At 40.1% G+C, this 24,913-nt stretch overlaps 1 protein-coding gene across 6 annotated transcripts in view; it reads left to right on the top strand.

The window, feature by feature from the left end:
- Positions 1 to 260: 260 nt before the first annotated feature.
- LOC137356928 (CYFIP-related Rac1 interactor A) overlaps positions 261 to 24,913 on the top strand; it is a 265,894-nt gene continuing 241,241 nt past the window's right edge. For all 6 annotated transcript variants that reach the window (XM_068022838.1, XM_068022813.1, XM_068022804.1 and 3 more), the window contains exon 1: positions 261 to 443. The gene's annotated coding sequence lies outside the window, so the exon portion shown is untranslated. The remainder of the gene's footprint in view (positions 444 to 24,913) is intronic.

Genomic DNA, 24,913 nt, shown 5'->3' with positions numbered 1-24,913 from the left:
TGCTTATTAACAGGTTCCGCGTTCTGATCCACATGATTGCAGCTGAGTAGTTCGATAACTGTGGTGAAATAATTGGTGCAACCATCATGACGTGTAATTCCCCCCCCCCCCCCCGGTAAGGAAAGCCTCTGGGTGGAGTGTCTGGTTGATTACTCTGCTGCTGTGCTGTGTCTTTCTGGGACTCCAGTCCCTGGGAGCGCGGGGCGGGGGAACTGTCAATCAGACGGCTCCTGGGCCAATGGGAGGGGAACTGGGCGGATTCCCGGGGCCGGGGCAGGGCTCGCGCACTGTGTCTGTGCAGCGACTGCAGAGGGTTGAGAGCTGGAGCTCAGCACCGTTAACAAGCAGCAGAAAAAGGAAAGGAATTGCTGGCGGGCGCGGATATACATGTCAAACACTGATGGTTGCAACGTGAGGTTTCGGGGCAGTGCAAGCAGACACGGGTAAGGGGTGTTTATTTCCCCCCACCTCACTCCCATCCCAGTTCCAGTAGCCTGTCGTGGGAAGGAAAGTAGTGATTGAGAGCGCAGAGTTCGCTGTGTGGGAAGAAGAACTGGACTGATCCGCTTCTTGAGGCTTGCTGGCACGATGTTAATGAAACGACTCCGGGGAAAGTGCATTAAGTGGGCTCACAGATTGAGGGATGGCTTGGTGCCCGTTACCCCAGTGTAGCCGCATGGCTTAATGTGATCTCTCTTCCCCCCCCCCCCCCCCCCCCCTCAATACACACCCAATTATTGTAGCCTCTACTGAAGTTTTATGAGAGCCTTGTGCGCGTTAACTTCTGCCCATTCTGCCAGCTTTAAATCAGAACAGTATGGTTTCATTTTGGGCACTGTTATGATCTGCAGAGCATTGACATTGCTGCAGATCTTAACATGGGCAAGGCAATGCATTGATCTCATTTTGCCACAGTGGCATTTCTTGTTGCCTAGAGATGAGCAGAATAGATTAAAGCTGATTGTCAGTGTCTGGTTACATGTATCCAGCAGCAATATTTGTCACGTTGAAATAAATATAGTCTGAAGACCTTTTCTAAATGGGTAAATGATGGCCTACAGATTTAGGGAAATAATATTTCAGCATTTCTGTTTTTATTTTAGGGAGGTAATGCTGTGCAACAGCACCACTGGTACTGCTTTGCAAATTGGGTGCTCTGAGCAATATTACCTTGCATACATATACTAGGTTGTCCTCTTGTGATCGGAGGCCCTATGGTTTTCTCATTTTGGGGGTGTCACTGCATGCTGAGGTCTATGTACAATGATCATCTGGGCTTTTGGAGGAGTTGTGCTTCGTGTGTTAGCTGCTTTGCCCCACTGCACGCTGAAATTTAATTACAAGTGAAAATGTTATGTCCTACGGGAGGGGGAGGAGGTGGGGATGGGGGGAATAGGACATGTTGGCACTTAGATTAAGTTTATGGTGCATTGTCGGTTCCAGCTGTTAAATTGGAGCAAACAGCCTTATACTAGGTTGTATACTAGCCTTAGTTTGTTTGTAGATTTAAATATTTTTAGTGCATTGTTAGTGGATTTGTGCTGATCTCTGTATAAGCTCAGCACTAAAATGATATATATAACAGTTTAAGTAGACTGCCTTTAATTTAGAATTTACTATAATTGAGGATTCACTGTAGCCTTTCCTGCATTTATGCAGTTTATTTGCTTCATTCAAAATTTCAGCAGGTAATGAAGTTTTATAACATGTTCCCTTTCCTGTAACTCTTCAACATCGCTCCATCACACCCGACTTCAATTTCATCAACCCTTTCAAACATGTTTTCTTCATCTTTTCTCATATGACCAGTTTCAACCTGTATGGCTTCCATGTGTATCTCATCATTGGAAAAGGACTTTCTTACCTCCTAACTATTCTTCTTAGGTTTGTCATTCTCATACACACTAATGTGCCAGCCTCTTCTCATTGTCATTTGTATCTCTTCATTTACTGTTTGATCCATATTTTCTTTTTTTGAATGTTGGTCTCATTTTTACATGTTTCCACATCTTTGTACACTGAGGACTCCTAGTTCTACCTGACCAACACCTTTCTTGACCCCTCCCTCTGTCTCTGAAGTGTCAGGCTGCTTGTTCGATATCCGGTACTGGACAATCAAAAGCAATGAAGTATTGGAAAGACTGAAGCTATTGTCTTCGGTCACCGCCACAAACTCTGTTCTCTAGCCACTGATTTCATCCCACTCCCTGGCAACTGAGGCTGAGCCATACTGATCGCAACCTTGGTGTCATATTTGACCACAAGGTAGGCTTTTGACTGCATACATGCACCATTGTTAAGATTGCCTACTACCACCTCTGTAACATTGCAAGTGGTACCCCTCCTTAGCTCATCTCCTGCTGAAACTCTCATCCATGCCTTTGTAACCTCTTGACTTGTCTATTCCAACATACTGCTGGCTGGTCTCCCATTTGACACCCTGCATAAGCTTAAGGGCATCCAAAACTCTGCTTCTCATATCCTAACTCCCAAGTTCCCTTCACCTATCACCTTGTGCTTGCTGGTTGAGCAACACCTCGATTTAAAAATTTCCGCGGTTGTTTTCAGTTCCCTCCACGGCCTTGGTCCTCCCTATCCCTGTAACCACCTCCAGCCCTATAACCCTCAAATGTCTGTGCTCCTCCAATTCTGGCCTCTTGCACATCCCCGACTTTAAGTGCTCCACCTTTCTTAGCCGTGCCTTCAGCTGTCTCGGCCCTAAGCTCTGGAATTACCTGTCTTTAAGACGCTTTTGAAAATGTGCTTCTTTGACCAAGCTTTTGGTCATCTGTCCTAATGTCTCCTTATGTTGCTCAGTGCCAAATTTTAATGGTGCTATATACATACAAGTAGTTGTTGTCATTGGGGTTTAAAATGAACCCTTGGGCATTTTGTTTGTTTAGCTGAGAACACTCATTGTGTAGGAATAATCATACCACATGTAATAATATCTCCCATGCAGATAAAAATGAGATCAAGGGGGGGAATTTACAGTGTTATCACTGAAATTGCTTTGCAAACTGTGTGAAATTAGTTCCTATTTAATGTACTTTACTATTTATTTATAATTTTTATTTAATTGCCCATCTACTAGTAAAAAAATACACAATTAAACGTAGTGGAATGTTATCCCTATCTCACTGTTGATATTGACCATGACTCAGATATGATTTTTTTATTTCTAATTCATGACAGCTAATTCTTATCCCATGGCTCCTTGTTATGCATCTTTATTCCACTTTGCCTAATAAGCTAATTCAAACATCTGAATTGTTAGCTATTGTCATGCATTGCATGTTTGCATGTACATTGTTGTGTAACACTTTCAAGCTTGACCTGAATAATGACTCTAGAGTAAATAAGTTATTGGACCAGTCACTATTATTTTATGTATCTGTGTCTTTACACAAGTTGGATAATAAATCAGAGAAGATAACACCTATTAGAGATGCAATATCCTATTTGTGGACTTGCCACTTACTGTTAGGTAGTATGGGTATAAATTGTGTTTCCTTGGATAGCACTAAGTTGTAGGAGGTTTTGTCAGAAATATACATGACTGAATTAATCGAGAATATAATGTTCAAGAAACCTGCAGTGTATGCTAATTACATTTTTCAAATTTTTATATTGGCAGAAGTTTTGGATTACATATCTGATTTCAGGAAATTTGCTGGACTGGTGTGTTTCAGCCATTTACATTATTGATATGTTCTGAGATAAGTCTGTGACATGGTAGTTTAAAAAAAAAATAGACCTCTGTTGGATTGTATTTTGCCGGACAAGTTCACTTCATTTTTTTGGCACATTTCCGACATATTTCTGATTCTTCTGATTTTTTTTTTGGGAAGGGATACCACTCTGGTTTTCAGTTGTACCATCAGTTCTTGAGCAAAATGCTGATAGTGTAAATGTCTTCAATTTTACTATAGTGTTACCTTTCAAGCTACAGTGCAGCAATGTTTTGCCAATATGCTTATATGGGTAATAGGAATAAAATGGTGGAAATTATTGGCATTGCTGATTTTTGAACCTGCTCCAGAATTTCATTTATAGGTTTGAGTAATTAAATCAACGTTCAATATTAAACTCTTTTCACACAGCCTCGTAATATTTTCTACAACTACACACTCATTCCCTACAGCCGCAATGTGAACAGTTTTGCTGCACCCATCCTCCTCGGGCGCAGTTAACTGTTTAAGTGAAAACAGTTGCCCTATATTGTATGGGGGAAAAAAAAGAAGTTTTTATGCAAAACTTTGGACGCAGGTTAAGTACACAAGAAATCGTGGAGCACTGGACAAGTTATTTGTCCCTTTGAACCCATTTCTTTCACAGATCAGATTCTCTATCCAATACATTTAATTGCTTGAGGAAAGATATTACAAAGATTTTGTTTGCCTGACAAGGTAAATCAAGCAACTGCAAATTCCCTTTCTAAGCTTAATACCATAAGACTAGATCAGTTTATTCTTTGATATGAGATTTGCATAATGCTAGCACATTAGGAAACTTCATGTTCACACTACCTTTTGTTATCTCCATCTATTGATCATTCTAACCCGAAGGCCAGTTCTTTTTTTTTAAAGCTGTTAGCATAGCATTTAATGCGTTATCCAATATTCACTCTGTTACATTGCTCTGTGAATACAAAATATCCTAATCTCAAGAAGCAAAATACTGCAGATGCTGGAAATGTGAAACAAAAAACATCAAATGTCGGAAAAGGCTCAGCAGGTAGGGTTGTATTTGTGGTGTAATTTAAATAAAGATATATCTGGAACCTTAACTTTTTCCCTTTTTATGTTTGTGCCCTTAAGTCTTTGAAGTTTTAAATTTATTTTTACTTTTGGTTTTTAGTTTTGTGCATATGGTCCACGTTAAATAATTTATTTGCTTGTAAATTCCTTTGTCCTCTTATCGAGAATAGCACCTTCAAAATTTTCAACACCTCATCAAACTCTCCATTGTTCCTAGAGAAATCCTGACAGCATGTATAAACAGGCTATTTGACTGTAGGGGGCATCACAGATGAGTGTGAAACTTTCTTCATTCCATGTCCACTCAAGTGTCATCCAGCAAGGGTAGCTGGATAGCGATTGGAAGTTGGATCACTTTTATTCTCTAAGCTGGGGGAAGGCCAATTGTATTGCCATGACTGGTGCTCTGGCTAAAATCTGACATAGACCAGAGTTTGACTTTAGGATCTTAGAGACAGTCAGATTTTAGCCAGAGCACCAGTCATGGCAATACAATTGGCCTTCCCCCCTCCCCACCCCCCAGCTTAGAGAATAAAAGTGATCCGACTTCCAATCGCTATCTAGCTACCCTTGCTGGATAACAGCAAGGGTCTTGGGACTTTATGGCTCAGCTATGCACTGATTAAATTCTTTGAGCCATCTGAGAGTCTAAGAATCATCCTCTTGCTCTTGCTGACTCCTCCTGATGTTATCAATGTACTATTTAAGGTTACGTGTTCAGAATTTCGCAGAAGTTTCGAGTTTTAGATATTTCAATGATGTGCAGTATTTTCAGTTCTAGTAAAATGCCCTTGAAAGGCATCCTAGTCATATAGTCCTGTTGATAACTTCCCATTGACTCTGTACTTTTAGTGAGTTACTGGAAGGTCTTCTATGGTGCTGTAAATGGAGAGGCACGACCTAGTGTACTGCTAAGGTGACATAGAGATAATTGGATTAAGGGGCTTAGACATAATTCAGACTCAATTTTGTCCTTATTTTAAAAATTCTGTTATAAGTTACTGTGTTTGCGTTTACAATGGAAATTGCTTATGTCATTTTTTTAATACTATGATTACACTGGCACTTAGCCCTACCATCACCGTTGCACTGCACGGCAGCCCCTTCACGGGGTGTGGTGGGAATGGGGAGAGGGTATGCAAGAAATGGGTGATCATGCTATGACCAGCATGCACTTTTTGCATAAATGTGGACCAAGAAATTCATAATGGGGAGTATGTTGACAGGACGTCTGTATAAATCTAAGATTTTTAGTATATTTTAGTTTAGCAATCACGACATTCCTTAATCTTTTTTCTTTTACGAATGTCCTTTTCTCATTGTGTACGTTCTTCCTGTTCCATTGCTCATAATGTTGCGTTTGCCTACTTTGAAATGTTTGCTATAATTGTGATCATTAGTGCAAAATAATTTTATGTTCTAATAAAATAATTTGATACTGTAAGCAGTTGAACTGATTTACTTCATATGCAGGACCTTCCCTAGTAGCTTAAGAAAAATTGGGTTAACCCTTTGGGTTAAAAAAATATTTTGAGCAAAGAAAATCTGCCTGATATTCCTTTTTTCTAATTTTTAAGTTTGTGTCCACTAGCATTTGAAACATTGTGTCAGGAAGAAAGACATTAGCCCAGATTTTGCGGTAGTAACAACGGTGAAGCTGTTAGCGTTTGCCGTCATTACTCCTCTGAAACTGACAGCAACTTCTGGAGTTCGCACATATGAAGTTAAACATGGAAACTGAGAAGTTGCTGTTGGTGATTCTACGCGTCTCCATTGGGTGCTCTGTTGAAGTCCCCGCAGACTGCAGTCAATTCCAAATCACTGAACTGATGAGAACGTGCTGTTTTATGCTATTGCTGTAAAAACCATTGAAAAAGTTACACCGTGTTCACTGAAGTATAACCGTGTTTTTAACGGTTTACTGAGTTTATAATTACTGCTGAAAGACCTGTCTGATCCTGAAAAAACTAATTTTTGTTTGTGGAATGTCAAGTTTCTCCATTATGATAAAATTTCACATACCTTTAATTTTTTTTAAGATTGTGATATTTCAGTTTTTACCTTAATTCCATATGTATGTCCCAATCATGTATTTCGCTGTCTGTAAAATTATAACTAAAAGGTGAAGCATAATCAGTGCATTTAACTTTCTGGTTTGCTTTCTATGAGAATATTTTAGTTGTGGTTGGCTGCTTACCCATCTTGATGCTGGACCACTGTTGCTGGATGCCTGGAGATCCCCTTGACTTGGTGCTAGGTTCAAACTAAGGGGAAATCCATGCCACAGAAATCTTTGTGGGTGGCTTTCTTTGTGGTCAGTGGTGAGCACTATCACTTTGCAGCTAACCCCAAAATCCAGCTCATAGATAAATGTTGGTTTTTGGAGACTAGTGCCAGGGCTACTTTTGTGAAGAATTAAAGATGAAAATAATGAATAGAGAATAAAATAAGTAATGAACAATGAGCCTTCTCCTGTACTATGTAATCTGTAAAATACCATGATCAAAGAAAATATCTCAACTTTGAATTAATCAAGTTTTAGGAAGAAAGTCAAGGGAGTAGCTGATCAGAATGGGGGAAAATGGCTTCAAAGATGCAGAAAATAAACATTCAAATTATAATTAGTTTACTTGCTGAACTCTTGGGAGACTTTGCCTTTGTTGTATATCAAATGTGGTTTTTGCTTTTTTGTACTTTTATGTAGAAATTAATGAGGAAGGATAAAAGCTGTAGTGCTCTGTACAGTTGAAATTACATGACTTCCACTTTGAGAAATGCGACAATTGGGTAGGTCTGATAGGGGGTAGAGTTTGCAATTCACCCAGTATCGACCAAACCACTGTAAAAGATCAAGAAATACATTCATTGCAAATAGAATTTCAGCGATCTTTTGTGCTTGTTTAAAAAAAAATGTTCCCCAAGCTGGCCTAACCCACAAAACTAGAAATTCCCCCGCCCCCAATCAAATTAGTCACCTTTGTGAGTTTCCACTAATTATGCCTGTTTGTAGGCCTTCCAGGAGGCTCTTAAAATTAAGCAATTTTTTGTGCAAGGGAGCTAGTAGGCACTTTTTTAAAAAAAGATTTAAAATTGATCAGTATGCACCAATCAAACTAGTAAATGGTTCTGTATAATTTCTGAAGTCATTTTCAGTTATTTAAAATTGGCATATTCGCAGATGGTCAACCGACACTCATTAAAAATGCGTTTTCTGAGATGAACCTATTTTCAGCTCTATTAATAAAAGTGCACCAGGTTGTCACCCTTAAATATATCCGTGAATAGTTTTAATGCGAGGGGAGAAAAAAGTAAACAATTATGTTCTGAAATGCTGCCGATTACGCTGGTTCAAGAAGATTTTACATTTCTGATTATGCAAATGAGTTTGGGCAGAAACCTGAGCCATAACTTCACTTTGCAAAGCTAGTGCAATCTGGAGCGCAGTTTGTGCCTGGATAGTCACTTATACCCTAAGCATAAACTCTGTCTTCATTATGTATTAAAGACTGAACTTGTAGTGTTTAAAAAAAAATGTACTTGTCTTTTGCTGAAGTGCTGCTGAATAACATCTCCAATCATTTAAGAACAGAAGATATAAGAACAGGAGTAGGTCATATGGCCCCTCAAGCCTGCTCCGCCATTCAGTAAGACCATGGCTGATCTGCCTCACCTTCCACTTTCTTGCTGTATCCCTTGATTCACCTGTTTGGCCAAAAATCAATCAGTCTCTTTCTTGAATATACTCAACGACTGAGCACCCATAGCTCTCTGCAGTAGACAATTCCAAAAATTCATTAACCCTCTGAATGAAGAAATTTGTCCTTATCCCCTAAGTGGCTGACCTCTTATCCTGAGAGAATGATGCTGAATTCTGGATTATCCAGCCACAGGAAACAGCCTCTTAGCGTCTGCTCTGTCAGGCCCTCTAAGAATTTGATACGTTTCAATGCGATAATCTTTCTTTCATTTAAACTCCAGAGAATATAGCTCTGTTCTACTTGATCTCGCCTCCTATGACCACCCTTTCACACCAGGAATCAATCCAATGAATCTTTGTTGCACTCCTGTAAGACAAGTATATTCTTCCTTGAGTAAGGAGACCAAAAACTGTACACAGTACTCCAGATGTGGTCTCATCAAAGTCCTATATAATTGCAGCAAGACTTCCTTACTTTTGTACTCCAACTCCATTGCAATAAAGATTAACATACCATTTGTGTTACCCTATTTGCTTGCTATACCTTTATGTTAATGCTCCTTAATTCGTGTACAAGGAGACAGTGGGCGGCGCAGTGGTTAGCACCACAGCCTCACAGCTCCAGAGACCCGGGTTCAGTTCTGGGTACTGCCTGTGCGGTGTTTGCAAGTTCTCCCTGTGACCGCGTGGGTTTCTGCCGGGTGCTCCGGTTTCCCCCCACAGCCAAAGACTTGCAGGTTGATAGGTAAATTGGCTGTTGTAAATTGCCCCTAGTGTCGGTAGGTGGTAGGAGAATGGTGGGGATGTGGTAGGGAATATGGGATTAATGTAGGATTAGTATAAATGGGTGGTTGATGGTCAGCACAGACTCGGTGGGCCGGAGGGCCTGTTTCAGTGCTGTATCTCTAAATAAAATTAAAATAAAATAAAAATAAATCTCTAACCTTTCCCAATCTCTCACTTTAAAAAAAAAGAATTTGCTTTTCTGTTCTTCCTACCAAAGTGGATAATTTTACATTTCCCCACATTATACTCCATAGGCCACCTTCATGGCCACTCACTTAACCTATTTATATCCCTTTGCATTCTCCTCACCGTTTACTTGCCCACTTTGCTTATTTGCTTAAACTATTCCCTTATTTCTTTGAAGTCAGCCATTTTAAAGCTGTATATATCTGGCCCCATGGTCTCAGTATTTCTGAAACCCAGATTCTGCTGAACTTAATTTCTATGTGGTTGCTGTCCTTTTGAGGGTGCCGTCCAGTTTTTGTATGTTACCTTTGTAAATATATATACTCAATAAATAAGAGGGGAGAAAACTAAAGCTGCAACCAGGATCTTAAATTAAATAAACTAATCAGAAGGAAGAACCAACTTTACAAATTTTATAGGCAGGAAGAGGAAGGGGTCTACTGGGCCAAATACAGGAGTATGCAGAAACATGCTAAAAGGTCGGTCAGAGGGACAGAGAGCAAGACATGGAATAAAGCACAGCAAGAGACACAAGCCAGAGTGTTAATAAATTCTTACAGTACTTCAGTAAGAGGGCAATCAGAAAAGAGTTGTGGGCCATCAGTGAATTCTTGGAGGCTTCAACTGAAGATGAGTGCAAGATAGTTCATATTTAAAGTGATTACTTCCTCCAAATATTCACAAGAGAAGATGTGTGCAGCATGCCCTCCCTCAGTAGAGGTAACCTAAACAAAATTGATTATTGATATAAATGAGTCGGGAGTCCTAGACTACCCAAACGCTCAAAGAAAATTAATCCCCATGGATAGGTGATGTTTACCCCAGAACATTGGAGAGGTCACAGAGGAGGTTTGTGAGACATTGGTGCCATTATGAGGGAATCACTAGGGAGGTATCAGTAGATTGAAAATAGATTTATTGATGCCCATTTTCAAAAAGGATGATGAAGCAGATACGGGCAACTTTAGATCTGTTGGTCTTTCTTCAATACTGTGTAAAATATTGGAATTAATTATCAGGCGTAAATTTGAGATCTATTTGTCTAATCACATATTAAAAGGCAGATGGCATGATGTCGGAAGGTAAAGATCCTGGCTAACTAATCTCCTGGATTTCTAGGCAAAAGTGATAATGCCAGGTGTATCTGAAAAACGCTACAGTGTGGTGTGCCTTGACTTCCAAAAGGCACTTAGAATCATAGAAAGTTTAAGGCACAGAAAGAGGCCACTTGGCCCGTCGTGTCTGTGCCGGCCGAAAAACGATCCACCTATTCTAATCGCACCTTCCAGCATTTGATCTGTAGACATGCAGCTTATGGCACTTGAGGTGCATATCCAGACTCCTTTTGAATAAGTTCAGGGTCTCTGCCTCAACTACCCTTTCAGGCAATGAGTTCCAGACCATTACCACACTCTGGGTGAAAAAGTTCCTCCTCTCCCCTCTAATTTTTCTACCAATCACTTTAAATCTATGCCCCCTTGTCACTGACCTCTCTGCTAAGGTGAATAAACCCTTCACCTTCACTCTATCCAGGCCCCTCAAAATTTTGTACATTTCAATCAGATCTCCCCTCAGCCTTCTCTGTTCCAAGGAGAACAGCCCCAGCCTATCCAATCTTTCCTCATAGCTGCATTTTTCCAGTCCTGGCATCTTCCTTGTAAATCTCCTCTGTATCCTCTTTAGTGCAATTGCATCCTTTCTGTAATGAGGTGACTAGAACTGCACACAGTACTCAAGTTATAGCCTAACCAATGAGTTATACAGTTCCAGCATAACCTCCCTGCTCTTATATTCTATGCCTCAGCTAATAAAGCAAAAGGTTCCATATGCCTTCTTAACCAGCTTATCAGCCTGTCCTGCTACCTTCAGGGATCTGTGGCCATTCATTCCAAGGTCCCTTACTTCCTCTACACCTGTCAGTATTTTCCCATTAATCGTGTATTCCTTTGCCTTGTCTGACCTCCCCAAATGCATCACCTCACACTTCTCCAATTTGAATTCCATTTGCCACTTTTCTGCCCATCTGACCAGACCATCAATATCTTCCTGCAGCCTACAGCTATCCTCCTCGCTATCTACCACATGGCCAATCTTTGTGTCATCCACAAACTTTTTAATCATGCCCCCTACATTTATGTCCAAATCGTTAATATACACCACAAAAAGTAGGGCACCCAGTACTGAGCCCTGCGGAACGCCAATAAAAACAGCCCTCCAATCGCTAAAACAGTAGTTCCTGCCACTGAGCCAGTTTTGTATCCATCTTGCTGCATTTCCCTGGATCCCATGGGATTTTATTTCTTTTAACCAGTCTGCCATGTGGGACCTTGTCAAAAGCCTTGCTAAAATCCATGTAGACCACATCAACTGCACTACCCTCATCTATCTTCCTTGTTACTTCTTCAGAAAATTCGATCAAGTTGGTCAAACCAGATTTTCCCTTAACAAATCCATGCTGACTATCCTTGATTAACCTGTGCCTTTCTAAGTGACAGTTTATCCTGTCTGTCAGAATAGATTCCAATAATTTGCCCACTACTAAGGTTAGACTGGCTTGTAATTATTTGGTCTGTCCTTCGCTCCCTTTTTAAACAGAGGTACAACGTTAGCAATTCTCCAATCCTCCAGCACCACACCTGTATCCAGTGATGACTGGAAAATGATGGTCAGACCCTCTGCTATTCCCTCTCTTGCTTCTTTTAATAGCCTAGCATACATTTCATCTGGCCCTGGTGATTTATCAACTTCCAAGGATGCTAATCCTATTATTACTTCCTCTCTCCCTATGTTTATCACATCCAATACTTCACACTCTTTCTCCTTAACTACAATATCTGCATTGTCCCCCCTTTTGTGAAGACAGATGCAAAGTATTCATTAAGAACCATATCAATATCTTCTGCTCCTACACATAGGTTATCTTTTTGGTCTTTTATGGGCCCTACTTTCTCCTTAGTTATCCGCTTACTGTTAATGTATCGCTAAAACATCTTTGGGTTCACCTTGACAAAGTTCTACATGAAAGGCTTATTTGTTAAGTTGAAGCTATGAAATTCAGGAAGTCTTAAAAATGGATAAGAAATTGGCTGAAGAATAGAAAATAATGGGACAATGGGTATTTGCCAGAGGAATTATATTGTGTGTGGGTGATCTAGGAATTGCAGTTGGCACCAGTACTGTTTATAGTTTACATCAATGCCCTAGATTCAGAAACTAAATACAAATTGGTCAAATTTGCAAACAGTGCCAATCTCTCAGCAATGAATTAGGAAGGCGCCTCTCAGAAATTACAGATTGAGTTGGACAACATATGTATGCAGGTAAAACAGAGGCAGATGAAGTTTAATGCAGCCAGATGTAAAGTATTGCACATAGAAAGGAAAAATGGATAATTTGTACTCCAAGAATAGTGCTGTAATAGGTGAGGATAAAATTGCGAGAGACCTGGGAGTCCTAGTAGACCCGATGGTCAACATGTCGAACCAGGGAATGTGAGAGCTAAGACAGTTGCAATGGTAAATCTTCAGCATTACTTTAAAATAAATTACAAGAGCAGAACAAGGGGACACAGCTTCAAACTCATAAATCAAATTTAGGACTTATATTAGGACTCAAAGAGTGATCAACACATGGAATGTGCTTCCAAATGGAATAGTAGAGCAGTAATTCAAATCATTAATGTTAAGGTGGCATAGTGAAGGGCATGTGAGGTCTTTCTGTATGGATGAATGAACAAGGGCCAAATCAGGCTTCCTCATCCATTATTATCTTGTGATTTCTTCTATGGCACAGCTGGTAAGTCAGACATATTCTTTAATAAGGAAAGGGACATTATATTGTACAAAATAGAACATAAGTGTTTCTCCTTTATGTTGGGAGGTGTAATTACCCTGCATTCTTAGAATGAACGGTGGGTTCACTTGAATGTCAAGATGTACATGCCAACACTGGCTTTCTTTGGTTGACAGGTTAAGAAGTTGGAGGTATTGTGGAAGCATTACATTCTTGGAGAGGGAAGTGAAACCGAGTGTTCAACAATTGCTTTGCCTCCTTAAGAGTTGAGTCCAGGAAGAAGAAAGTATAAATTGTCAAAACTGTCAGAATTGTTGCTTAAAAATTTGAAAGCATTCCTACATTCACAACTAGCTTGGAGCTGTTTAATTGCTTCTCAGTTTGTTTTAGCTTTTCCGTGGTCTGTTGGAGTGCTTGAGAAAGTGAAAGGAAGAGCTTGGATTGAATTAATTTGGGAAGAATGAGCAAACTGGGATAGAAAGTACTGTGAATAGTATTGGGATATGGAGAAGTGAGTAATCAAGGTGAGCAACATGAGGTAGTGAAAATTAATTTGAAGTAAGTGGGTAATTGTGGAAGGAGTATATAGGGTCAGGTTTTGCAGTAGAACTAATGGTGAGGTTATCCGCACTCACCGACGTGGAAATCCGACAGCAACTTCTGGCAACCGCAGATGCGCAGTTAAATGAGGAACTCGGGTGCTGTTGTCTGAGATGCCCTGCTGTTCCAAAAGCTGTACTATGATAGTATCTCACCCTCTTGTACTCACTGTTCAAAATATATTGAATGGTGTGAAATTGCTGGACTTGCCTCAGAGGTACATGCAAAATTTGTCATCAGAAAGTTAGGGCTTGTCCAATCATTCCAGTGTAAGTGCCTATTAACGGCATGATAAATCTTAATTACTACCCAACAACCTCTCTGGCACTGAAAATTAACTTTTACCAGTGCAGAGTCTCATTTCTTCAGCTTTTAACTTTTAATGTTGGATATTTTAACGATATTTAACTTTTAAAACTCTTTTCCCTTACATTTCTCTCAATCCAACCTTTCTTTCCCCCTCTATTTCACTTCTGTACCTGATTTGACTTCAAATAAAATATTCTGACTGATTTCCCAGTTCAGACTTTGTTCATTAAAAATTCTTCAATCTGGTTGTTTAAAGAGATACCCAGTTGCTTGTCCTGGTCTCACAGGTCTCAGCTGCCCTGGAGGGTGCTGTGCTTTTTGACTCTGTAATTTACAGTAAGTTCCAACAGAAAGTTTGTGGGCCATTGCAAGCGGTGCTTAGAGCATAATCTGGTACTTTGTGTATAAGAGAAGGTTTGTGGCTATAGGCACAGTGAATGGTTGAAACGGTGGAAAATGAGTACTGTGGAGAGGGTAGCTGAAAGGGAGGAGGGAATTTTGTCAGTAGCTGGTGGAGATGGCGGTAATGGATATTTGGGGCAGGGATATTTGGAAGTGGGTCATGTGTACTGATAAGCTGGTGGGTGTAGTGTGTAGTGTTACAATCAGGTGCAAAAGATGTCTAAGGGTCTGTTACTATCTTCACCTGGTCTTATTGTAACAGGGTTTAATTTTAAACACACTGTTTTGAGCTCCCCCTTTGTGAATCCTTGTTCACAACTTTCCAATTATAAGGCAAAGAAATGAGCCCAGACAGGCGTTCTTTGGTTTAAAGAAGAAAGATGAAATTTATTAAACCTTAAACTTAAAATCTAATACAGTTCATGCCTACTGATATGCAACCTGCCCATGCTAGCATGCACACGTAATATAAACATGCATATAGGGACAGAAAAGAGAAGAAAAGATAAGTAGAACAGTTTGAGGCAATAGCTTGTTACTGTTTCTCAAGCTTGCTGTAGTCCTTGATTGAAGATATGGTCTTGTGTTTCGTTGGGGCCCAGTAGTCGTCTTAAAACCTTGTTCATGTAGGAAACTCTTCTGAGTTTCACGTGTTTTCACAAGATTCAGTTCCATGGGAAGAGATGGAGGCAGACTGACAGGAGAGATGTTCTCAGTCCATGAGCACACGGTGTCTGAGTTCAAAATCCTTTGTTGGAAGTTCAGATTCTCTGCAACAGCCAGTTAGTCATGTGACTAAAATTGGTCTGACTATTTCTGTGCATTGGGGAAGCAACTGCTGGGTCCCCATTGTTTTAACATTGTCTGGTACTAGGCAAATGTCCTTCCAGTCAGGGCTTGCAATTTTAAGTTTTTGTTCATGTGGCGAAATACTGTGTGCCTCAATCTTGGCAGGTGGGGGGTTTGCCTGACAGTAGTAACAGATATCTTTGGGGAATATGAAGGAGGTAGAATGTGGCATCTAAGACAGGTAAACTGAGCAATTTCAAATTAATATAAATGGTGAGATTTAGCATTTGGTGGATAAAAGGATATGGAGGACTGGAGAGAGGACTATCTACATGGACCTAGACAGGCATCAAGGAGTGCAGCGCGAGCATTGACAAATTGGACAGATGCAGCTATGGAGGAAGAATAGGGCTGGAGGAGATAGAAACACATAATGGAACCAAGTAAACACGAGGGGGAACCACATGGGAATAAATCTATGCAAAGGAGAAAGAATGAAGAAGGTAGAGGATTGCAGAAAGTAGAGATAGCAGGGCTGAAGCAGAAATGGCATTGAGGAGAGTAGTGAGATCATAGAGTCATGTAAAGTGCTCTTTATTCATAAGAGAACAAGCTTTGCCCAATGTTATGAATAAAATAATAGCCTTTGAGAGGTCAGCAATTAATAGCTTGGGCTCTAAAAATGGTATTTATCCAAATTTACCATGTGTTGCTGATATGTCCATCCAACTTTTTTAAATTTTTGCATTTTGCATGGATTATTTACAACTGAGTTGTTTGCTAGGCCCTTCAGAGGGCATTAGGAGTCAACCACATAGTGAGACTGAATTCACTAGTAAGCTAGGCTTCCTTCCTTGAAGGATGTTTGGTTGGGAACAAGTTGGGTTTTTATGGCAATCCAAAAGCATTCATGGCATGATTGCACAATATATTGGATTAAACTGGGGGGATTTGAACTCAGTCTCTGGATTGCTGTCCCAGTACTGTAACCACTAGACATTTTGTTGACTATAAATATTAAAGTCCAATTAATAACATTTCTTAAAAATAGTAGTGTGAGCTTTTAAGATTGAATTGCCTAATTTATTGATTTTAAAGTATTGAAATACAACAGAAATAATATAACAGTGCAACTTTAGTATGGATTGAAAAGTTTGTTCTACTTGATATTTGTAGTATCCTGAACTAAAAATAATCTTAAATTTGCTAGAATAGTTCAATGCCATATTGAGATTTGTATCTGAATTATACTGCTACCTCCATGTTGCACATATGTCCAAATGCCAGTAGAGTTTTACCATCGGTAAAGCACTGATTGAGGAGTTGGCTTCACTATTCACATGAAAAGGACAAAATCTTATTTCAAAGTTTGCTTTGGAGCAGTTGCCTTTACACTTTACACCTGAGCCCTGGCACTTCTGGCTGGTCTCCTAAATTTTACCCTCCATAAACCTAAGGGCTTCCAAAACTCTGCTGCCTGTGTCGTTACTCGCATCAAGTCCTGTTTCCCCTATTACCTCTGTGCTCGCTGATCTACATTGGTTCCCGGTCAAGCAACATCTTGATTTTAAAAATGCTCATCCTTGTTTGCAAATCCCTCCATGGCCTCAACCCTCCCTTTGTCTGTAATCGCCTTCATCCCACAACCCTGTGCGATATCTACGCTCATCCAATTTTGTCTTCTTGACCATCACTGATTTTAATTGCTCTGCCATTGATGGCTGCATCTTAGTTGCCTAGGCCCCAAGCTCTGTACTCTCCTCCCTACACCTCTCCGCCTCTTTACCTCGCTTTCCTCCTTTAAGATATTCTGTAAAACCAAGCTTTTTATCATCTGACCTAATATCTCCTATTGTGGCTACGTGTCATATTTTGTTTTATAATGCTCCTTTGAAGCACCTCGGGACGTTTTATTATGTTAAAGGTGCTATATAAATATCAGTTGTTGTTGAGTTGTAACAAGTAAAGCGTGGCTACCTGACCCAAACCTGACCAGACCCAATGGCAAGTGTCAGGTTCGGGTCTGGTCTCTCTTCAGGGTCCAGCATTCGGGTTTGGGTCGGGTCGTGCTGGACATGGACAGTGCTGTCTTGCTCAGGGAAGTAATCTTCAAATGAACATTCAGAATGTCAAGGCGGGAAACGTGCACTCCGTACTCTGCAGCCTGGCTACCCAACCAAACACGACTACGTGTGTTGGGTCGGGCATTTAAAAAAAATTAAAGGACTCTGGCCCGGGTTGGGTTCGGGTTGTCTGTTGTCGGGTTGGGCCTGGGTCGGGTTTTAATTTTATACCCAAGCCAGGCTTTAATAACAAGTATAGAACCATTGACAGGATATGTGTTTACTGTACACCAGAAACTCAGATCCTTTTATAGTCTGTAATTAAACATTTTAGTTGCGTGCTACAAAACCCAAACCAATAAATAGACTTTAGTAAAATGAATATGCTTTGGAAGTGTAAGGCTAAGTTCCAGCATTGCCTGGGAAAGTTTAAAGGCTCGAAAGAGTAGACTTTGTTCTTCTGTAGCTCTAATTTCTAAGCATGGTGTGTTTGAAAGGCAGCGGCATTGTGAATAGTTTCAGAAGTTTGTAGTCTCTGTTACAAGGCTCAGGTTTGATGCGAGCCTTCTGCTAAATTGTGGATTGTTTTCAGTGTGAGCCAAGCTTTAACATGGAGCAAGCACTTCCTTAAAGGGCCATGGCTTGGTTTCTTAGCTTCCCACCATTCAGTCCTAATATTGCAATTGGTTTTCCTTTGATTCTGATAAATTTGTTAAGAACATTTGCTAATTATAAAACAGCTGTCAGCAAATTTGTACTATGTCCAAAAAAAATCAAATTGAGCTCCTATTAGGTGACTGTCTCAGTTCCATGACTGGTTTCCTTTATGTAATGAAAGCGTTTGATTATATTCATTGTGTTTTGGTGTTTCCTCTTTCACAGTGCTTTGTCTGAACTACCCAAGCCTGTTATGGGTATAGTATGTTGCTTCCTTGTCTGATGACTGACTGAAAGGTGGCCTGTTCTCTTAAAAGTAAAAGAAAGTAAGGTGACTTCATGACTGGAATAGAAATTTTGATATTTTAGTTTTGAGGAGAAAGGGTGCAAATTAGAGTTAACACACTCATGAGTTGCAGGCATTCAGTCGATGACTGATGATTATTCAGTTTCAAAATGAAAACTGTTCCAGCTATGACTTAGCTGAATTGAGTGGTGAGAGATTGTATGCTCAAGGCACAAATTTAATATGTCATGTGCTTTATTTCCCCATCTGTTTGTTACAGCTTATGACCATTGAAAATAAAGTCAATGGTTACTCCAGGAGTAAAGTAATATCCAATGCAAGTGGAAAGATGGTAACTGTCAGCAAGTTTCACTGCAGTAAGCATAAAATAAGCAAACCTCTCTAAACGTCTAGAAAAAGGGTTTGCGAAAGTGATAACACAATACATTGATGGCAGGTTCCCTTTCTTTGTGATATGAAAGGAATTTGTATTTGAAACTGTACAAAACGGACACCAATAATTTTGTCCTTGGTGTTAAATTGGTTAATTGTTCTCTGGAATCTGAAATATGTTCTGTGACGTAAAAACAGAGGATGTTGGAAATACACAGCAGGGTTGTTGGTGTCTGTAAAGACAGTTCAACATTCTGGGTGGAGTTTCTTAGTTGTGGTGATGGTGTGAGCATTTCACGAGAGTACTGTGTCATGCAAGTAGCATATTTCAGCTTAAAGCTCATTGGCTTGAGTCTGATTTATTTTTTTCTATAGCACATCAACTGCCTGTTGTGGTTTACTGCACAGCCTGTTATGAAATCTTCAAACATATTTGCCTTGTGTTTGAGTATCAAAATTGCATGTAAATGCGATAATTGGCAATTTTATCATTCTGAATATTGCAACAAGAACTTAGTATTTATTCATGATCCATCTGCTTCATTATGCTGGTGTGAGCATTTCAAATTGGGCAGCAGTAAAGCAGCCAATCTGATGGAATATGGATGATTTTAGATGCAATTAAATCATACCAGTGTAAAGTATCTGATGCAATCATTATTTTACTTTGACAGTATTTTGCTTTCGGTTTTCTAGTATAATATGTCCCTTGAAAACTCTGCTCACATTGCAGATAACTGAAGAATTGAATTTTTGCACTGTGGTGATAAGGCAGCAAACATCATTGCCAATATTGTTTTCCAGTGTCTGTTTTTCTTCAGGTTGCAAATGTGTGGAGGAAGAAAGTAGCAGTGAGGTCTGAAGTTGAATAACATAACTGAGAACTACTAGTGGAATGCGGCCTGTCAATCACCACCTCCTGCCTTTCTGTTTATATGCAGCAGTTCTTTATTTTCATTGTCTCACAAGGCTTATTAGATTATTGATACCAGATAAATTGCTGTAAGATAAATTGCGTCAAAGCCAGTATGCTTAAATGTTGTGTGATATGCTTCTTGTTCCATACTCTTAATTTATCACCTCAAATTTCTTATACCACCACCATCACCAGATCTATAACCTCTAGTATGTTACCCTAGTACATCAGAGTTTTCTTTAGACCAACCTACTACTGTGATTTAACTTGTCAGGGGTGTGGGAACTAGGAGCAAATATCAGAAAGAAATACCAAGGTGCGCAGAATACTGAGAGAGATAGATAGTACTAGAGTAGGAAATAGTAAGTTATCAGGTGGGGTCAGAGTAAGGGAGAAAGTAATAAAGTCTAAATCAGGGTTAACGTGCATGTATATGAATGCACAGAGTGTGGCTAATAAGATTGGTGAGGTACAGATGCAGATTGCTGTGTGGAAATATGATGTTGTGGCTATGATAGAGATCTGGCTCAAAGAAGGGCATGACTGGGTGTTAAAAATTCCTGGATACAAGGTGTTCAGGAAAGATAGGAAAGGGAAAAAGGGAGAGGAGTGATGGTATTGATTAAGGAAAGCATTGCAGTGCTGGAGAAAAAGGATGTCCCAGTGGGGTCGAGGACAGAATCAATTTGGATGGAGCTAAGGAATGAAAAAGGTGCCGTTACATTGCTTGGTGTTGTCTATCGGCCACCAGCTAGTGGGAAAGACATGGAGGAACAAATTTTCAAGAAAATTACAGAGAGGTGCAAAAATGTAGGGTAGTTATAATGGGGGACTTTAATTATCCAAACATAGATTGGGATAATAGTGTGAGGGGCAAGAGTTCCTAGAGTATGTTCAGGAAAATTTTCTACAGCAGTATGTTGCTTGTCCAATGAGAAAGGAGGCACTGCTAGACCTGGTTCTTGGGAATGAGGTGGGCCAAGTGGATGAAGTATCAGTAGGAGAGTATTTAAGGGACAGTGATCATTGTATCATAATGTTTAGGCTGACTGTGGAAAAGGACAAAGAACAATCCAGGGTAAGAATAATTAACTGGGGGAAGGCCAACTTCAATGAGGTGAGAATGGAGCTGGAGTGAATAAATTGGAGTCAAAAGTTGGCAGGAAAACCAGGAGCTGAATAATGGGCTACCTTCAAAGAAGAGAGAATTCCCTCGAAGGGAAAAGGTAGGGCAAACAAATCCAGAGCTCCCTGGATGACAAAAGAGGTAGAGATTAAGATAAAGAAGAAAAAGTGTGCTTATGACAGATGCCAGGTAGAAAATACTATTGAGAACCAGGCTGAATGTAGAAGGTACAGAGGGGAAGTGAAAAAGCAAATAAGAGAAACAAAGAGAGAGCATGAAAATGGACTGGCAGATAGCATTAAAGGAAATATCAAAGTTTTCTATAGACATATAACAGTAAAAGGGTGGTAAAAGGAGAAGTGGTGCTGATTAAGGAACATAAAGGGGATTTACGCATGGAGGTAGAGGGCATAGCCAAGGCATTAAATAAGTACTCTGAATCTGTCTTTACCAAGGAAGAAGATGCAACCCAGGCAATGGTGAAAGGTGAGGTAATTCAGACACTAGCAGGGTTTAAAATTGTTAAAGAGGATGTATTAGATAGGCTGTCTGTACTTAAAGTAGATAAAGCATCAGGACCGGATGAGATGCATCCAAGGATAGTGAGGGTGGAAATCGCAGAGGCACTGGCCATAATTTTTCAATCTTCCTGAGACTCGGGGGTGGTGCAAGAGGACTGGAGAATTGCAAATGTTACACTCTTGTTCATAAAAGGGTGTAAAGAGAAGCCCAGCAGCTACAGGCCAGTCAGTTTAATGTCGATGGTGGGGAAACTTCCAGAAAAAATAATTTGGGACAAAATTAACGAATGCGAGTTAATTAAGGAAAGCCAGCATGGATTTCTTAAGGGAAAATCATGTTTAACTAACTTGCTGGAGTTTTTTGAGAAGCTAAAAGAGAGGGCTGATTAGGGCAATGCTGTTGATGTGGTGCACATGGACTTTCAAAAAGCGTTTGTTACAGTGCCACACAAAAGACTTGTGAGCAAGGTGAGAGCTCATGGAAGAAAAGGGACAGTAGAAACGTGGATACGAAATTGGCCGAGTGACAGGAAACAAAGAGTAGTGGTTAATGGATGTTTTTTGGGCTGGCAGAAGGTTTGTAGTGGAGTTCCCCAGGGATCAGTGTTGGGACCCTTGCTTTTCCTGATATATATTAATGACCTACACATTGGTGTACAGGGCACAATTTCACAGTTTGCAGATGATATGAAACTTGGAAGCATTGTGAACTGTGAGGAGGATAGTGTAAAACTTCAAAAGGTCATAGACAAGTTGGTGGAATGGGCAGACAGGTGGCAGGTGAAGTTCAATGCAGAGAAATGTGAAGTGATTCGTTTTGATAGGAAGAGCATGGAGGGACTGTACAAAATAAAGGGTACAATTCTAACGGAGGTGCAGGAGCAGAGGGACCTGGGCGTATATGTGCATAAGTCATTGAAGTTGGCAGGTCAGGTTGAGAGAGCAGTTAATAAAGCATACAGTATCCTGGGCTTTATTAATAGGAGTATAAGAGTACAAGAGCAAGGAAGTTATGTTGAACTTGTTCGGCCTCAGCTGGAGTATTGCTTCCAGTTCTGGGTGCCACACTTTTGGAAAGATGTGAGGGCATTGGAGAGAGTACAGAAAAGATTCACAAGAATGGTTCCAGGGATGAGAAACTTCAGTTATGAAGATAGATTGGAGAAGTTGTGACTGTTTTCCTTGGAGAAGAGAAGGCTCAGAGTTGATTTAATAGAAGTATTCAAAATCATGAGGGGTCTGGACAGAGTAGATAGAGAGAAACTGTTCCCACTCATGAAAGGATCTAGAACGAAAGGGCACAGATTTAATGTATTTGGTAAGAGAAGCAAAAGTGACATGAGGAAAAACTTTTTCACACAGAGAGTGGTTAAGGTCTGGAATGCACCGTCGGAGAGTGTGGTGGAGGCAGGTTCATTTGACGCATTCAAAAAGGAATTAGACAGTTATGTGAAAAGGAATAATGTGCAAGGTTATGGGGAGAAGGTGGGGGAATGGAACTGGGTGAATTGCTCTTTCGAAGAGTCAGTGTGGACACAATGGGCCGAATGGCCTCCTCCTGCACTCTAACGATTCTGTGATTCACAGTTGAAGTGCATTGACATTTCAGATATTTACATTGGCCTGGATTTTGCGGGCAGGGGCAAAGTAACAGCACTTTCCGCTGACCTTGAAGAAAGCAGCCCTCAAAGCTCTAACGATCTCTGTGGCTTGGAATTCACCCTTCCTATCAATAATTTCATTTAGGCATCAGCTATAGGGGATCTCCAGTGTCCAAAAAAGGGTGATGTCATCAACCAGGCTAAAGAGCCAATCACACTGAAGAATTCTTAGAGAGAAAACCAGAATTCTCATAGACAGCAAACTCGTAAGTCACCAGGTGGTTTTATCATTTGCTTTTAATAAATTTCACAGAAAGCAAAATAAATATTGGGACATACACATAGGATTAGGTAGAAGATGAAATATAAACTTTGATTAAAATTCCATATTGGCATGACTGAGGCGGGAGGAGTGCACTGTTTTTTTTTAGTTCCACTTCTCCACAGGTCACAACTTATATTTAAATGTTTACCCAGTTATCAATACGGTCAGTCATGGACTCCATTTTTATCCCAGAATAAAATACACCACCAGGTTTCTTTAATAAACAACAAAATTATACGCTTATTAACAAAGACTTATCCTGTAACGAAGCAAAGCATTAACTCAATAAAAAATAGAAGCACTGTCATAACAATAGATGTAACAAAAATTAATGAAATATGACAGTCCACAAATACTATTACTTTTTCAGGGCCAGGGAGGTTTTTCAGCAGTAATTATGACTTAGTACACCTTAGTTACCTCATTGAACAAGGCTTAACTTTTTCGGGGGTTTTTTATAATGAGATTAGGGCCTCTGTCGTATCCCTGATTTTAATCGTTTCACCATTGGTGGCTGTGCCTTCAGCTGCCAAGACCCTCAGCTCTGCCTGTTTATCTTTAAAGCCTGCCTCTTTGACCAAACTTTTAGTCATCTGTTCTCACATCTCCTCTTGTGGTTCAGTGTCAGGTTTTGTTTGATTATCCTCCTGTGAAATGCCTTTGGATGTTTTACTACATTAAAGACACCAAATAAAATATTTTGTCTGGTACATGTATGTATTTTCAAATGAACTCTCAATAGTTCTGTACAATTTTTTGCAAAGTGTGCGGCACTCCCCTGTGTAGGTAGCATTGCCCTGTACTTGTCAGGATGTGCATGCAGAAATGAAAAGTTTGACAGTAATTGGTAAGGTCGTCCTCACGGGCATCTGGAAACACTTTCATGTATTTAAAGAGGCATTTTTTTTTCCTTCAGCTTGCTGATGTTTAAGAATTATTTGGTATTTGGTTTCCACAGAAATTTTGGGGGGAGGGGTGGGCAGAGGGTGGTGGGTGGGGGTGGTGGTGGAAAGCCTGAAATTAGAATGAGAAGCTTCTAATTTGTAAAATGCTACTTAAACCTAGTGATTGGTCAAAATGAAATATTTGCAACTATTAGCTTTGAGAGATGATTTTGAAAGTAAAACAACTTATACATTTGGCTTTAATTTGGCAGACATTAAACTCAGCAAATACAGACATTTAAACAAATGCGGCATGTACACCACTGCACAGATACATGTTGATATTTCTGCCATCTTTCTTTGTTAACAATTAAAAAAAATTAATAGCTGAATAATTTTGTACATTGTACTGTATAAAGCATGAGAAACCAAACAGGATATCACAGAACTGCAGCAGATTTTACTGCACATTGCTGCATATGTGGGTTTTGTAATATTCTGGATCCAGGATTTAGAAGCTTCAGGCGGGATAGAGGGGGATGTAAAAGGGGTGGGGGAGTTGCATTACTGGTTAAGGGGAATATCACAGCTGTACTGCAGGAGGACACCTTGGAGGGGTCGTGCAGTGAGGCAATATGGGTGGAGCTCAGGAATAGGAAGGGTGCAGTCACGATGTTGGGGGTTTTCTACAGGCCTCCCAACAGCCAGCGGGAGGTAGAGGAGCAGATATGTAGACAGATTTTGGAAAGATGTAAAGGTAACAGGGTTGTGGTGGTGGGTGATTTTAGCTTCCCCTATATTGACTGGGACTTGCACTGCT

Source organism: Heterodontus francisci, chromosome 3 (genome assembly GCF_036365525.1).
Source record: "Heterodontus francisci isolate sHetFra1 chromosome 3, sHetFra1.hap1, whole genome shotgun sequence".
NCBI classification, from domain to species: domain Eukaryota; kingdom Metazoa; phylum Chordata; class Chondrichthyes; order Heterodontiformes; family Heterodontidae; genus Heterodontus; species Heterodontus francisci.
This window is presented reverse-complemented; position numbering and strand designations above follow the sequence as displayed.